General features: G+C 34.9%; 1 pseudogene; it reads left to right on the top strand.

Annotated features, from left to right (window-relative positions):
- The first annotated feature begins 4310 nt into the window (after window positions 1-4310).
- On the top strand, window positions 4311-5334 carry LOC113718069 (EH domain-containing protein 2-like; annotated as a pseudogene).
- Window positions 5335-16858: the final 11524 nt, after the last annotated feature.

Here is a 16858-nt window from a genome sequence, read left to right as displayed (position 1 = left end):
TTCTTCGATAAATCAATGTAATAATGCCTCATCAGTTTCTCAAGGGAAGGACTATACGGATAAAGGCAATGATAACACGGAAGCATGTGAGTCAAATTCATAATAGTAAAAAAAAACACCGACTATTATGCATATTGAAGTGTTATGTTTTACTTCAATCAATTCATTTCTACCTTAATATTGTAAAAATGCAATTGCTATTAAATATTGTTTAGGTCCATATAATAAATATACGTTAACTATACATTAGTGCATATTTAACTTTATAAATTGAAATCTCTTAATAAATAATGGATGAAAATCATTGATCTAATTAACATGATTCATCGTGACCATGTACATGTATTTAAGATAATTAAGTTGTTTAAATTTTAACCTCATATATGCATTAGCTATATTTTAAAAACTTTTTGACCGCTTCAAATTTAGAATTGCATATAATTTTTGAAAATCTAAATTTTTAATACTACATTGGGCCTATTTGGGAGGTATACTTTTTGAATATTTGTCTAAAATTTTAATGTAGCATACTATAGAAATTTTATAAAAAACTTGTGAATGATGTGTTTTTAAAAAAAAAATTTACTATAGCAATTTTTTGAATTTTTCTTTTTTTTTTCTGCGTTTGTTTAGAAGGACAAATGAAACAGAAATATTGTTTGACAGAGAAAGTGGGATTTTTTATAAAATTGATGCACAAAAAGTGATTCACAATTGCTCCTTTCTAAACTTGATTCATAAAATTGGTGTAGCACTAAAATATTCCAACATTATTCTACATAAGATTTTTTCTTTTCATTGTCAAATATCTGTAAATACTCAATTAAATATGTTGAAAAATATATCAATTCAACAACAAAAGAAAATGCAATTAAGTCTCGTACATGATTCTTAATATGTGATGCTTAATTGAACTACTCATTTTGATGCATCCACATATGATCAGTCATTGCTTAACGGAGTCCGTCCCAAATGGACATCTCTTCTGCCGTCATATGAACTTGTGTTAATTGAGGTTCTAGATCACCGTTGATATCTAAATTCAGGGTAATGCGTGCTCGTATGACAATATCTATGATAAATGTCTGATACAATTATGCATTCACACAACAACTTATGATAATATCTCTCGAGATTTCAATAGGCAATTTTGCATCTTCCCATCCAAAATTTTGAATTGTTGTTTCAGTATCCCAAATGTCCACACAATAACATTTCTAATTGAAGTATGGCGGTGATTAAATAGTCCCCCCACCCCAATTTGTGATCTGCTAGAGTTAAAAATCTACTAATTAGCTACTAATTGATAACAAAATAGCTAAGAATCCTAGCGGCCAATTGATAATTACTAATTAATTACTCCTAGAGTTAAAAATCTAGTGGCCAACACAAAAGAGTTAAAAATTCTAATGATCAATTGATAACTACTAATTAGTTACTCCTCTTGTAATTGTGGACTTGGAGGTTGTGCTTTGAACATGGGTTTGGAGGTTTCAATGTGTCGTTTTCATAGTGACTATAATAGCATGGATCAAATGCAACTCCTCCCGTTTCAAGCTGACGGTTACAAACATGCATATCCATCCATAATCTTTCAAAGAAATTGCCGTAGAGGCTGCACTGATTCAATTTTTCAAGATTTTTTTTGATCTATTCTTCCCGGATCGATAATGTTCATCCAGAACACTCATATGCTTCTTCGGTAAATCAATGTAATAATGCCTCATCAGTTTCTCAAAGGAAGGACTACACTGATAAATACGATGATAACACTGAAATGTGCGAGTCAAATTTAAAATGGGAAAAAGAAACATCGATTATTATACATATTGAAGTGTTATGTTTTATTTCAACCAATTCATTTCTACCTTAATATTATAAAATTACAATTGCTATTAAATATTGTTTAGGTCCATATAATAAATATACGTTAACTACACATTAGTGCATATTTAATTTTATAAATTGAAATCTCTTAATAAGTAGTGGATGAAAATCACTGATCTAATTAACATGATTCATCGTGATCATGTACATGTATTTAAGATAATTAAGTTGTCTAACTTTTAACCTCATATATGCATTAGTTATATTTTAAAAACTTTTGAACTGTTTCAAATTTAGAATTGCCTAGAATTTTTGAAAATCTAAATTTTTAATACTACATTGGGCCTATTTGGGAGGTATACTTTTTGGATATTTGTCTAAAATTTTAATGTAGCATACTATAAAATTTTTTAAAAAAACTTGTGAATGATGTGTTTTTTTTTAAAAAATTTTACTATACAATTTTTTGGATTTTTCTGTTTTTTTTTTTGTGTTTGTTTAAAAGAACAAATGAAACAGAAAGATTGTTTGACAGAGAAAGTGAGATTTTTTATAAAATTTATGCACAAAAGTGATTCACAATTGCTCCTTTCTAAACTTGATTCATAAAATTGGTGTAGCACTAAAATATTCCAACATTGTTCTACATAAGATTTTTTCTTTTCATTCTCAAACATCTGTAAAGACTCAATTAAATATGTCAAAAAATACCTCAATTCAACAATAAAAGAAAATGTAATTAAGTCTCGTACATGATTCTTAAGTTGTGTTGTCTAATTGAACTACTCATTTCCATGCATCCACATATAATTAGTCATTGTTTAACGGAATCCGTCCCAAATGGACATCTCTTCGGCCGTCATATCAACTTGTATTAATTGAGGTTCTAGATCACTGTTGGTATCTAAATTCAGGGCAATGCATGCTCGTATGACAATATTTATGACAATATCTATGATAATATTTCTGATAAAATTATGCAGCACACAACAATATATGACAATATCTCTCTAAATTTCAATGGGCAGTTTTGTATCCACCGATCCAAAATTTTGAATTGTTGTTTCAATATCTCAAATGTCCACTCAACAACATTTCTAATTAAAGTATGGCGGTGATTAAATAGTCCCCCAACCCCATTTTGTGATCTCCTAGAGTTAAGAATCTACTAATTTGTTACTAATTAATAACAAAATAGTTAAGAATCCTAGCGACCAATTGATGACTACTAATTAGTTACTCCTAGAGTTAAGAATCTAGCAGCCAACACAAAAGAGTTTAGAATCCTAGTGTCCAATTGATAACTACTAATTAGTTACTTCTCCTGTAGCTGTGGACTTGAAGGTTTGTGCATTGAACTTGGGTTTGGAGGTTTTATTGTGTCGCCTTTATAGTGACCATAATAGCGTGGATCAAATGCAACTCTTCCCATTTCAAGCTGACGGTTACAGACATGCGTATCCATCCGCGATTTTTCAAAGATATTGCTGCAGAGGCTACACTGATTCAATTTATCAAGATTTTTTTACATCTATTCTTCTCGAATCCATAATGGTCATCTAGAACCCTCATATGTTTTTTTGATAAATTAATGTAATAATGCCTCATCAGTTTCTCAAGGGAAGGACTATACGGATAAAGGCAATGATAACACGGAAATGTGTGAGTCAAATTCACAATAGGAAAAAGAAACACCGACTATTATGCATATTGAAGTGTTATGTTTTACTTCAGTTAATTCATTTCTACCTTAATATTGTAAAAATGCAATTGCTATTAAATATTGTTTGGCTTCATATAATAAATATACGTTAACTACACATTAGTGTATATTTAACTTTATAAGTTGAAATCTCTTAATAAGTAATGGATGAAAATCATTGATCTAATTAACATGATTCATCGTGACCATGTACATGTATTTAATATAATTAAGTTGTCTAACTTTTAAGCTCATATATGCATTAGCTATATTTTAAAAACTTTTGAACTGCTCCAAATTTAGAATTGCATAAAATATTTGAAAATCTAAATTTTTAATACTACATTGGCCCTATTTGGAAGGTGTACTTTTTGGATTGTCTAAAATTTTAATGTAGCATACTATCAAATTTTTAAAAAAACTTGTGAATGATGTGTTTTAAAAAAAAAATTATTATAGCAATTTTTTGGATTTTTTTTTTTTTTGTGTTTGTTTAAAAGAACAAATGAAACAGAAATTTTTTATAAAATTTATGCACAAAAAGTTATTTACAATTACTCCTTTCTAAACTTGATTCATAAAATTGGTGTAAAACTAAAATATTCTAGCATTGTTCTGCATAAGATTTTTTTTTCTTGTCATTGTCAAACATCTGTAAATGCTCAATTAAATATGTCGAAAAATACATCATTTCAACAATAAAAGAAAATGTAATTAAGTCTCGTACATGATTCTAAAGATATGTTGTCTAATTGAACTACTCATTTCGATGTATACACATATGATCAATCATTGCTTAACGGTCAAACACTTGCTTGGGTGTAGTTATCCAGGAGCTCATATTGGATTAGAACTAACTACTGATCGTTTTATTGTTGTCATGTCTAGACCAGATGAGAGAAGCGTTCTTGGCAACACCATTGCTGTTCATGCAGAGAAGCTATTTACTGGCTTAACAGCTTTTGGAGGAGCCTTTTTGTCCAAGTTTGAGTGTTCCCAAATGCCACATCCTCTGCTTGAACATATTACTTTTGTGGACACTCCTGGGGTTTTGTCTGGGGAAAAGCATTGGACACAGCATAGTTATGATTTTACCGGTGTTATCTCATGGTTTGCTGCAAAAATGTGATATGATACTCCTGTTTTTTGACCCACACAAACTAGATACCAGCGATGAATTTAAACGTGTCATCTCGTCTTTACGTGGTAATGATGACAAGATACGTGTTGTTTTAAACAAAGCTGACCAAGTAGACATGCAGTAATTGATGAGAGTATATGGTGTATTAATGTGGTCTCTTGGGAAAATTTTGAATACCCCAAAGGTGGTGCGTGTCTATATTGGCTCGTTCAATGACAAGCCAGTTAATGAAGAAGCAGTAGGTCCAATTGGAAAGGATCTTTTTTAGAAAGAGCAAGATGACCTTCTCATGGACTTGATGGAAATTCCTAAAAAAGCTTGTGACCGACGGATCAATGAGTTGGTTAAACGTGCACGAGCTGCTAAAATCCATGCTTCCATAATGAGCCATCTCAAAAAGGAGATGCCTTCATTGATGGACAAAGCCAAAACTCAATAGCTACTGATTGATAATCTGGAGGATGTATTCTCAAAGGTCCAAAGAGAGTTTCATCTATCAGCAGGAGATTTTTGAAGGGTGGAGCACTTTAGGGAGGTCCTAAAAAGTGGGTACAAAATTGATGATTTTGAGAAGATGAAGCCTAAGCTGATTCAGGCTGTGGACAATATGTTGGGTTATGACATTCCAGAGCTCTTGAGAAACTTTAGAAATCCTTATGAGTAATGTTGTGAGCGATTAAATTTTCTTCAAGAAGCCTTGAAGTGTAAAACTTGCCGCCGCTTAGCGTCGTAGCACATATCTGCAAAATTGAACCAGTCATGTTATACTATTTCTATCTTAAATTCTAGCGTTATATTATAAGTGCATATTTGGTTCCATCCGTGATTTTAAGTGCATTTCTATCTTAACATTACGTATCCATCCGTGATTTTTCAAAGAGATTGCCACAGAGACTGCACTGATTCAATTTTTTTTATCTATTCTTTCCGGATCCATAATGTTCATCCAGAACCCTCATATGTTTCTTCGATAAATCAATGTAATAATGTCTCATCAATTTCTCAAGGGAAGGACTATACTGATAAAGACAATGATAACATTGAAATGTGTGAGTCAAATTTAGAATAGAAAAAAGAAACACCGACAATTATGCATATTGAAGTGTTATGTTTTATTTCAACCAATTTATTTCTACCTTAATATTGTAAAAATGCAATTGCTATTAAATATTGTTTCGTTTCATATAATAAATATACGTTAACTACACATTAGTGCATATGTGACGTCGCTACCTCTCCCTAGGGCGAACCCTAAGGTATCGGCGGGACGCCTGCCTAATTCTCGTCAGGACTCACGTATTCGTTCAAACTTAATATAGAGTCACGAAACATTCAACGACTAAATGAGAAGTATTTCAAATACCCATGTCACAACTTCTAAGGTAAATGTTATCATTGCAATCCATCATCCAGAAGTAACAAAATTACACTTTAAGAGTTACCAAAAGTTAATACAAAAATACTAATTTTCACCAAATCGCTAGTCTAGGTCCTCCAATCCACGTCCAAAACTTGTTAAGAAAAAAGAAATTTAATGGAATGAGCGAACGTTCAGTGAGGCCAAAAAAACAAACAAGCAAGCACGTAACACCAATCAATCAAATAACGTGTTTAATAGCAACTTTAAACATGACAATTCATTCAAGTGCACAAATAGGAATTTAACACATAAGAAGGATACAGGAGCTCTCATGAGCTATTTTCACATCCCGATCAAGTTGAGACATTTGGGGTTGACCCTCCGTCAACCCAAATAATAACACGACTGTAGTGCTCCACTTATTTCCGCCATCCATCTAACACCCACTCGGATCTGGAACCAAACATGTATAAAGAGGTGATACTATTCGAGTATGCCAAGCGAGATTTCAAAAGATCAAATTATAATATTTTTCAAGATTCAACAAACTTTTCGACCAAACCCTTGTTGGTTCGAGTTACGAGTTAGCCAATGGGTTGGGGTGCCCCCCAGAAGTATAAGTGGTCGATGAGATATCGCTCCAATCGATTTAGAATTGTTTATGCCTCTGTGTCGGTATGAGAGGCACCTCCCACCCGAATAAGGTATGGTACATGCTTCCGTTCAGATAATCGATCATAACACTGAATCGGTATGAGAGGCACCTCCCACCCGAATAGGGTGTGGTACATGCTTCCGCTCGGTGCTCACGAGTTAAATTTGTTCATACACAAGTACAAGTCACATATATTCATTTAACAATTATCATGTAATCAGAAAAAAGAGAGGACGAGGGCGATAAAATACACCCTCATCTCGGCAAGTTCACGTATCATATATAATACTTGTACACATATCATTTCAAACATATAAGCATTTAACATGTACTTGACAGTCACCACAAGTCAAGGGCAAAACAAGAGTGAAGCGAGAAGTCAAACGAGCTCTTCGGCATCTTCGTGACCACCTGAAACATGTACAATCACAATTACTTAGGTGCTCGACCAAGGTTAAAAAAAAAAAAATTTCTCGCCAAGGTCACAATTTCAAATCAAGTTAAAAAAGTTTTTCTTACTAAATCGTTAAAATAATGTTCAAAGAGAGCTCAAAGGTCGTTTTATATTCAAGTCATGGTAAATAAATCTCAATTCTAAAAGAAAGTACTATTTTCACTTTCGACAAGAAAATCGAGAAAAAAAAGGTAAATAGTTTTCATTTCCCCAAAACTTCAAATCTCACGTCCAACTTTACAATATAAAAAGCGTTCATATTTTCCAAACTAATGGAGTTAAACACATCCAAAACTCCACTTATTTTCATATTAAAAGTCAATGCTAAGGTTCCAAGATTCAAATATAAAACTAGTGAAATTCTCCAAGGTTTATTCTAGTCAAAACGTTCCCTTTTTAAAATTCAAACTCATAGAAATCGAGGCCATAAGAATAGGGGTTGAAGTCCTTATTTCAAGTATGAAGAGAGGTGCTATAAATCAAGGGAGTTATATGATCAAGAAAAATGCATCAAGAGAGATTTAACTTTCGGAAACCAAGAGTTGCAATGACAGTTTAAACTTTCAAAGGAACAGTGTATTCAACCACGAAATTACACCTAAAACAGTCCAACAATCGGAAAGGAAGGTGAAAAGTTCTTAAAAGAAGTATTTGTTTGAAAACAAAAAATTTTCAGGTTAGAGCGGCACTACTTGGAAAAATCGTATCTCGAGTTCCGTAAGTCCAAAAATTGAAAACGTTATACCGTTAGAAATTAGACTTAAAGCACTAAAACTTTTTAGAAGACACTTTTCTCAGACTCCAATTCAAAGTTATTTAAATTTTAGCTCAAAACCACTGTGCTAGATAAGACAGAACAAAACAGGCTTGCAAATTCAATGAAGTTTGGAAATTCGGCAAAATTCATAGAAATGGAATCAGCCTTTGAAATTTATACCACAATTAAAACTTCAAACCTAGTTTCAAATGCAATAAACTGAACTCAATTCGGACCCTTGTACTCCAAGATACAACAGTTCTAAAAAAACTGATTTTTAGGACCTGTTTTACGAAATTCCAGTTCTGACGTACTTGACAGAGTTTAGAAATCTGATCATAACTTGAGCTACATAACTCAAAATTTAGTGTGGTTTGTGGCATTCCAAAATAGATTTAAAATTCCACAATTTACTAGAAGAAACTATCATAAAATTTGTTTTACAAGATAGGCAAAATTGAGCTACAAATTGTAGGTAAGTCTGTTTCTCGGATGAACGCAGTGAAGAATTTCAGTCATTTTTACCAGAATACTATGGCTCATACGATGCGAGTTAGGAATTGCATTTTATACTGACAGAAAGCTCTTGGAGTCTAGTTTTGAATGCCATAAACGGCACTCGATTTCAACTCTCAGACAAGAAGTTATGACCAAAAACGTATACACTAGTTGGGGTCACCTGATTAGAAATTTTTCAGAATTCAACCTCATTTTAACCCTACTTTAACACAACCAATTGGAAAGCTTTTTGGATGATATTCAACACACATAACCACCATCATATATCAAGTATTATTGCACCAAAATAACATCAAAAATTTGAAATTAACAAGAGAGGAACAACCAGCAAATTTCGGTCAGCAAGCATTTCTCATCCTCTAGCTTTCTTTTTCAACTTTCCACCTAGAACTACACCATATCTCATCAAAGCAAGTAACAAACAAGCAAATAAACACACAAAATTATCAAAATCTCTACCTATCAAGCCACCTCAAATCCACTACCTAATGTCAAGGTTCTTGTGAACCCATCAACAGCCTACTAACTAAACTAGCTGACTACTAAGATTAGAGAGAAAAAGTTGAGGGTATCTTCGATGATTATCTTGCTGCCAAAAGAAGACTAAACACTAGGATTTGAGCTTCTAAAATCACTAAATTTCTTCCATGATCAAATTCTTTTCCAAGCTTGTATGAAAAACCAAGAGGAGAAGCAAATTTGGGGAGATTTCTTGGGGCAAGAATGGAAGACAAAAGTTGAAATTTTTTTTGGGGGGAAATGAGGGAGGGGAGGGGAGATCAAGGCAAGGGGGAGAAGGAAGAATTTTTTGGTTGGTAGGTGGTGATGTGATGTTGTGTAAGAAGGATTGACATAAAGGTGTCTTGGTGTATAAAAATCAACAGCCGATTAGCGAGCAATTAGTACTCCTAATTGAGTTTAACTTAACTCATTCATATTTAATCTCTCAATTAACTTTTCATAGTCTACTATTGATCATTCTTAATTCTCCAAAATTAATGCACTCTCGGACCAAATTTATTTCGAAAAACATGCATTCACTATTTTTCACTAAACGAGTTGCAGAAAAATTAAATTCGCTAACGGGACGTTTTAAAAATATAAAGGAGACATTATTCCATATAAATGGATTTAAAATAGATAAAATAAATTATTTGGAGAAAACGGGTGAATAAATAATAAATAAATCAGTAAAATAAAATAAAGTTAAGTAAAATTAAAATTCGGGTCCTCACATCCTCCCCCCTTTAAAAGAATTTCGTTCTCGAAATTCATACTTTGATTCAGAAACAACTCTGGATATTTCTTCTGGATCTCCTCTTCTACTTTTCAAGTCGCTTCCTCCACTCCATGATTTCTCTATAAAATCTTCACTAGAAAGATTTGCTTGTGTCTTAATTTCTTAATTTTCGATCTAAAATCTTTACCGACCTTTTTTTATAAGACAAATTCTCATCAATCTCTACTTCTTTCGATTGTAACACATGGAACAGGTCAGGATGATATTCCCTAAGCATGGAGATGTGGAAGACATCATGAATCCTGGATTAAGTCAAAGGCAATTCTAACTTGTAAGTCACATTTTCTACGCGTTGGATAACCTTGTAGGGTCTCCTTTTTGAACTTCTTTAATTCTCTCTAACAAGGTGGATCTCACAGTAATATTCCCAACAATCACCCATTGTGGCTCAAGATACGGATCTCAAACACTAACTTCTTCTAACATGTGTCATTGTCTCACCATTAAATCGGTCACTTGTACCTTGCGATTTAGGGTATCTGTCACCACATTAGCTTTTATGAGGTGATAATTAAGCAAACAGTCATAATCCTCCAAAAATTCCACCCATCTACATTACCTCAAATTCATCTCTTTCTGGAAAAACAAATACTTAAGACTCTTGTGATCCGTGAAAATCTCGAAAGTCACTCCATAAAAATAATATCTCCACTTTTTCAAGGCAAAATCTACTGCCACTAATTCCAAATCATGGGTCGGGTAATTTTATTCATAAGGTTTCAACTTACGAGAGGCATACTGAATCACTTTTCCATTTTACATTAATACACATTCTAAACCATCCTTTGAAGCATTTGTATAAACCACCAAACCATCTCTTCGCTCGGTAAGGCTAACACAGGTGCCTCAATTAAGCACTTTTTCAACTCTTGAAATCCGTCCTCACATTTACAATCCCAAATAAACTTACCTTGCTTCTGAGTCCACTCAGTTAAGGGTTTTGCAGTTTTAGAAAAGTTCTTGATAAATTGACGGTAATATCCGGCTAACTCTAAGAAACTCCAAATTTTAGTAGGGTTTTCTGATCATTTTCACTTAGAAACAGTTTCGATCTTAACTGGGTCCATAGTAATTTCTTTCCTTAGAGATTATATGACATCGGAAGGTTATTTTTTCCAATCAAAACTCACTTTTATTGAACTTAGCAAAAGTTGGCGCTCTCACAGGTTTTGTAAAATTATCCTCAGGTGCCGTTCATGATTTTATTACAGGTCTAAAGGTATAGTACAATAAATTAAATATACATATAAGCCGTAAAATCAATTAAAACAAAATAATTTTTTTTGTGTCATAAAAAATCATAATAGTTATACCAAACGAAGATACATTCATCAAATCATCTCAAAAGAAAGGGGAGACAAACAAAATCATAGGAAAACGTGCTAAGTCGCAAATGTACAAAATACTAAAAGAATTTTATCCCCTATACCAAAAATTACAACCTCTAAAAGTGCCAATTTAAATTAGGATAAAATTATAACCCATATCCCTCGAGTGGAGTCAGATCCATCCCCACTCGTAAAGCTTCAACAACCTGGATCCCTCTTACAACCATTAGCATTAACCACTCCGTCTGGCACTCGACCGCTTTGCAGTGGACCTAACAGGCTGTTGAGAATTTCTTCCTCCCTTAGAAGCGCTGGAACAATTCGAAAACTTATATTTGGCACTACCGTACTTCAGACATTTTTCTTGTTTTCTCCAACACTCGGCTTCAATGTGGTTAAATTTGCCACAATATCCACAAATTACGTGAGAAGTCACGATTTGACCAGTTTGAGAATTTTCTTTTTGCTGATCTCGCCCACTTTGATTTCCTGTTGGCGGGACTCCCCTTGTTGGAGTTCCTTCGATTTTTTCTGGCATCCTCACTCCTCCAACCCCTTCTCCCATTTTAAGAGGTTGGGTAGATTTCTCGGACTGTCCATGGGTGTTACTTGGGTTACCCCTCTTTCTAGTATGACAAGTTTTATATTGATACTTAGCATTTTCTACCCTCTATACCTTATTCAAAGCATCCGTAAAAGTAGTGATCTGGGCGGCTGCTAGAGATTCTTAAATCTCTACATTTAACTCTTGAATAAATTTTCTTATCCTTTTGCGCTCCGTGATCACTGGCTCAGGGGCAAATTTGAAAAGTTTGGTGAACTGCTGCTTATACTCAGCCACACTTAGCAACCCTTCTTTCAACTTAATAAAGTCGTCCTCCCTCTTTTTTTCATATCATTGGCGCGAGGAACTTGACATTAAACTTCCTCTCAAAGTTGGCCTAAATCCAAGGGGTTTGTTGTCATTTCCACTTCGCCTTTACAACATTCCACCACGAGCGTGCCGCTTCCACAAACTAGAAAACTGCAAAATTCACTTGTCTTTTCTCGACATAATTTAAAGCAACAAAAATTTCAACCATCCTTTCAAATCAATTTTTCGCTATCTCGGGATCAGACCCTCCATGAAATCTAGGTGGAGCGAACTTTAAGAATCTCTCTAGGCTTCTATCTTTACCCCTCTCTTGATTCCTAAACTGGTTAACTGACTCAGGGTCTTGGCGCTCAACTAAACGCTCAAGAACATCGATTATGCGGTTAATGGCAGTAGCCACTTGGTCACCCTCTTCGTTCCTAGGATTTTGGTTTGGTCCAGTCGCTGATCCCTCACCTCTTTCGGGAGTGCGAGATTTCCGAAACCCATGCCCACGCCCATGCCCCCGCCCCCGTCCACGTTCTCGCCAATCCATATAACAAAATTCTAAACGCATAATAAAAGAGGAAAATATAAGCATATAAATTAAAAAACATGTACACGTTGTAAGAACATTTTAAAATCCAAGCACAGATATTTACATAAGTTAGAAGTCATGTCACATGTTAAGAGTCCGTACAATGGGTTACTAATATCAAATACAGGACATAGCCATCTAAGTGCCTCAAAATACAGGGGTACATGCACAAAATACAAAAGGCCTCACAGCGAGATTCACCTCTACTAAGTCTTGAACAAAAGTCAAAAGGTCAGAGGGTCTTTAATACAGGTGGATCAAATTAGAAGATCCTACAACCTCAAAAGGGACCTCCTCAGGATCCTCCTCTATCGGCTCCACCACCACCTCCTCAGCAGGTGCAGCCTCCCCAGGTACATCCCCAAGTAAAGTCTCCTTTACACTTTCGGTCATAATCACACATTCGGCCATAATGCCGTTCACGCGATTTCCTGCCTCCTAGACAACCCTGATAAGACGCCCCTCAATCTTCTGAAACTGTACATAGGAGGCGTCAGCCCTCTGACGCTCCTCAAGCACTCTCGCATCTAACTCTTGGATCCGGGCAATCTGGACCCACATAGTGACCTCCATCTCCTCTCTTTCCACTAGTGCCATCCGGAGGTCACGAGTCAACTGCCTCCGCTTCTCAACTACTCCTAACATCACGCGGTTAGAGTAAGAGTATCTCGCTCGGCATGGGCACGTCCTACCCCGCCTAGCAGGCAAGTACCGAAGAAAGAGCCCGCCTCCTACCATCCGATACGGGTTCACGGAGGGAGGTCCCTCAACCTTATCGTCATCACTGCTACAGTCCATATTCTACAAATAACCCATAACTAAAGGTTAGGTCCTTATAATTACTGATATCGTTCGAAAATTTAATTTAAGGTCTAACACGGGTTTTTATGACCAAAAGTTCATGACTAAGAACTCCTAACCCTATTCCAGGTATTTCAAACCTAGCGCTCTGATACTAACTGTGACGCCTCTACCTCTCCTTAGAGCAAACCCTAAGATATCAGCGGGACGCCTGCCCAACTCTCGTCAGGACTCATCCATTCGTTCAAGTTTAATATAGAGCTATGAAACATCCAACGACTAAATGAGAAGTATTTCGAATATACAAGCCACAACTTCTAAGGTAAATGTTATCATTGCAATCCATCATCCAGAAGTAACAAAGTTACACATTAAGAGTCACCAAAAGTTAATACAAAAATACTAAGTTCCACCAAATCGCTAGTCTAGGTCCTCCAATCCACCTCCAAAACTTGTTAAGAAAAACAAACTTAATGGAATGAGCAAATGCTCAGTGAGGCCAAGAAAACAAACAAGCAAACACGTAACACCAATCAATCAAATAACATGTTTAATAGCAACTTTAAACATGACAATTCATTCAAGTGCAAAAATAGGAATTTAACACACAAGAAGGATACAGGAGCTCTCAGGAGCTATTTTCACATCCCGATCAAGTTGAGCCATTTAGGGTTGACCCTCCGTCAACCCAAATAATAACACGACTGTAGTGCTCCACTTATTTCCTCTATCCACCTAACACCCACTCGGATCCGGAACCAAACATGTATAAAGAGGCGATACTATTATAGTATGCTTAGCGAGATTTCAAAAGATCAAATTATAATATTTTTTAAGGTTCACCAAACTTCTCAACCAAACTCTTGTTGGCTCGAGTTACGAGGTTAGCCAATGGGTTGGGATGCCTCCCAGAAGTGTAAGTGATCGATGAAACATCGCTCCAATCGATTTAGAATTGTTTATGGATCTGTGTCGGCGGGTGTGGTACATGCTTCACCTCGGTGCTCACGAGTTAAACTTGTTCATGCACAAGTATAAGTCGCATATATTCATTTAACAAGTATCATGTAATCAGGAGAGAGAGAGAACGAGAGCGATAAAGTACACCCTCACCTCGGCAAGTTCACGTATCATGTATAGTACTTGTACACATATCATTTCAAAGATATAAGCATTTAGCATGCACTTGACACTCACCACAAGTCAAGGGCAAAACAAGAATGAAACGAGAAGTCAAACGAGCTCTTCGGCGTTTTCGTGACCACTTGAGACATGTACAATCACAATTACCTAGGTGTTCGACCGAGGTTAAGAAAAAAATATTTTCTCGCTATCCAATCTCAAGGTCACAAATTCGAGTCAAGTTAAAGAAACTTTTCTCGCTATATCGTTGAAATAATGCTCAAAGAGAGCTCAAAGGTCATTTTTTATTCAAGTCATGGTAAATAAATTTCAATTCTAAAAGAAAGTATCATTTTCATTTTTGACACAAAAATCGAGGAAAAAGAGTAAATAGTTTTCATTTCCCCAAAATTTCAAATCTCACGTTCAACTTTAGAATATAAAGAGCGTTCATATTTTTCAAACTAATTGAGTCAAACACATCCAAAACTCCACTTATTTTCAAAGTAAAAGTCAAGGCTAAGGTTCCAAGGTTCAAGTATAAAACTAGTGAAATTTGTCAAGGTTTACTCTAGTCAAAACGTTCCTTTTTTAGAATTCAAACTCATGAAAATCGAGACCATAAGAATAGGGGTTGAAGTCCTTAATTCAAGTATGAAGAGAGGTGCTATAAATCAAGGGAATTATATGACCAAAAAAAATGCATCAAGAGAGGTTTAACCTTCAGAAACCAAGATTTGAAACGAAAGTTTAAAATTCCAAAGGAACCGTGTATTAACCACGAAATTACACCGAAAATAGTCCAACAATCGCAAAGGAAGGTGGAAAGTTCTTAAAAGGAGTATTTGTTTGAAAATAGAAAATTTCCAGGTTAGAGCGATACTATTTGAAAAAATCGTATCTCGAATTCCGTAAATCAAAAAATTGAAAACTTTATAATGTTGGAAACTAGATTTAAAGTACTAAAACTTTTTAGAAGACACTTTTCTCAGACTCTAATTTGAAGTCATTCAAATTTTAGCTCAAAGTCCCTATGCTAGATAGGACAGAGCAAAACAGGCTTGCAAATTCAGTGAAATTTGGAAATTCGGCAAAATTCGTTGAAATGATATCAGCCTTTGAAATTTATACCACAATTAACACTCCAAACCTAGTTTCAAATACAATAAACGAAACTCAATTCAGACCTTTCTACGCCAAGATACAAGAGTTCTAAGAAAACTGATTTTTAGGACCTGTTTTACGAAATTTCAGTTCTGACGTACTTGACAGAGTTTAGGTATCCGATCATAACTAGAGCTACGCAACTCGAAATTTAGTGTGGTTTATGGTGTTGAAAAATAGATTTAAAATTCCATAATTCACTAAAAGTAATTGTCATGAAATTCGTTTTGCAAGATAGGCAAAATTGAGCTACAAAGCAGCTAAGATTGTTTCTCGAATGAATGCAGTGAAGCATTTCAGTCATTTTTGCCGGATCACTACGGCTCATAGAAAACGAGTTAGGAGGTGCATTTTATACCGACGGAAAGCTCCTGGAATCTAGTTTCGGATGCCATAAACGGAACTCAATTTCAACTCTCAAACAAGAAGTTATGACAAAAAATGTATACACTGGTTGGGGTCACCTGATTAGAAATTTTCCAGAATTCAACCTCATTTTAACCCTGCTTTAACACAACCAATTGGAAAGTTTTTTGGATGATATTCAACACACATAACCACCATCATATATCAAGAATTATTGTACCAAAATAATATCAAAAATTCGAAATTAACAAGAGAGAAACAACCAGCAAATTTCGACCAGCAAGCATTTCTCATCCTCTAGCTTTCTTTTTCAAATTTTCAACTAGAATTACACCGTATCTCATCAAAACAAGTAACAAACAAGCAAATAAATACACAAAATCCTCAAGGCCTCTACCTATCAAGCCACCTCAACTCCACTACTTAATGTCAAGACTCTTGTGAACCCATCAACAACCCAACAACTAAACTAACTAAACTAGCTTACTACTAAGATTAGAGAAGAAAAGTTGAGAGTTTCTTGGATGATTACCTTACTGCCAAAAGAAGACTAAGCACTAGGATTTGAGCTTCTAAAATCACCAAATTTCTTTCTTGATTAAGCCCTCTTCCAAACTTGTTTGAAGAACCAAGAGGAGAAGCAAATTTGGGGAGCTTTCTTAGAGCAAGAATGGAAGACAAAAGTTGAAAATTTTTTTGAGGGGAAATAAGGTAGGGGAAGTTCGACAAAGGCAAAAGGAAGAAGGAAGAGTTTTTGATTGGTAGGTGGTGATGTGATGTTATGTAAGAAGGATTGACATAAAGGTGTCTTAGAGCATAAAAATCAACAACCGATTAGTGAGCAATTAGTGCTCCTAATTGAGTTTAATTTAATTCACTCATATCTATTCTCTCAATTAAATTTTCTTAGT

The sequence above is a fragment of the Coffea arabica genome, chromosome 11e (genome assembly GCF_036785885.1).
Source record: "Coffea arabica cultivar ET-39 chromosome 11e, Coffea Arabica ET-39 HiFi, whole genome shotgun sequence".
NCBI lineage: Eukaryota > Viridiplantae > Streptophyta > Magnoliopsida > Gentianales > Rubiaceae > Coffea > Coffea arabica.
The sequence above is the reverse complement of the archived record's forward strand: the minus strand, read 5'-3'. Positions and strand labels throughout refer to the sequence as shown.